The 1,062-nt window shown below is 47.7% G+C and overlaps 1 non-coding gene across 1 annotated transcript; it reads right to left on the reverse strand.

Moving 5' to 3' along the window:
- Window positions 1-573: 573 nt before the first annotated feature.
- On the reverse strand, window positions 574-655 carry TRNAL-AAG (transfer RNA leucine (anticodon AAG)). The gene has a single exon. It is a non-coding gene; the product is annotated as a tRNA-Leu (tRNA).
- Window positions 656-1,062: the final 407 nt, after the last annotated feature.

Genomic DNA, 1,062 nt, shown 5'->3' on the forward strand with positions numbered 1-1,062 from the left:
GGGCCCTCCAATGTACTCCAGGCTGTGTAAGATGTCTTTTTGCATCCTTATCTCTTTCTTTAGCTGGACTAGGTCCTCATTCGTGTGAGACATTTCTTTCCTCCAGGATGCCCCAAACCTGTACTTTATGGTCTTGTACTTTTTTCCTAGGTCTTCCACCAGCTCCATCCTCAATTTTACCTCCCTGAACCAAGTCACCGGATCCACTTGGCCAGGGGCATAACCCAGGTAAGTTGAAGCAGTAGGGGGGGTATGAGCCGGCCGCTCCATGGCTGGAGCGGCCGGTTAGCACAGGCAAGGCCCCTGCTAGGCCCAAGCCAAGCAGGGACCTCAAGTTCAAATGGTGCCCAAAAAAGTGCTTCAAAGTCGGCTTCAAGGAAACAGCAAGTACACCCTCTACTGGAAGTCCGGGAGCTAGGTCAAAAGTAACCTTTTCTGACCAAGATAAGCTCCTCAAGTTGCCCTGATGTATAAGCTTAGACAAGTATTTGAGCAAGTGTTAAAGCCAGAGGAGCTGAGGCCTTATCTTTCCTACATAGTATATCCTTGTCAAGCAAGCGAGAAGTTAAAGGCTGGCAGTGGTGGGATTTGAACCAACACCTCCAAGGAGACTGGAGCCTTAATCCAGCGCCTTAGACCGCTCAGCCACACTACCCTGTGGATGTCTACTCTTGCGTGCTTTAAGACACGTTTTTCAAGAGTCAAAGGTTAAGCGGTTAATTACTGTGCCATCAACAGGTTATCATCTGGGGATATGCTGCATGTTGGCAGCCATTCTCAGTTCCATAAGGAAGAACGCATAACGGTACTGACTTGTGTTCCATTGCTCTGATACCACTGAGTGAAGCACCTACTGTCCGATTGCTTTTCCGATCGATTTTCCGATCGAAAATCAGATCGGATATGCATTAAATTATCTATCGAACCAACTATCTGCCAAAAAATCTCATGGTGTATTCCCATCATGAGACCCTGGAGGAAGCCTTCAAATAATTTTTGCATCTCAAGGAAACCGACCTTACTGGGGCAAGTGGGGAAAATGCCAGGGAACCCCTGAAAAGT

This window comes from Hyperolius riggenbachi, chromosome 12 (assembly GCF_040937935.1).
Source record: "Hyperolius riggenbachi isolate aHypRig1 chromosome 12, aHypRig1.pri, whole genome shotgun sequence".
Classification (NCBI taxonomy): Eukaryota; Metazoa; Chordata; class Amphibia; order Anura; family Hyperoliidae; genus Hyperolius; species Hyperolius riggenbachi.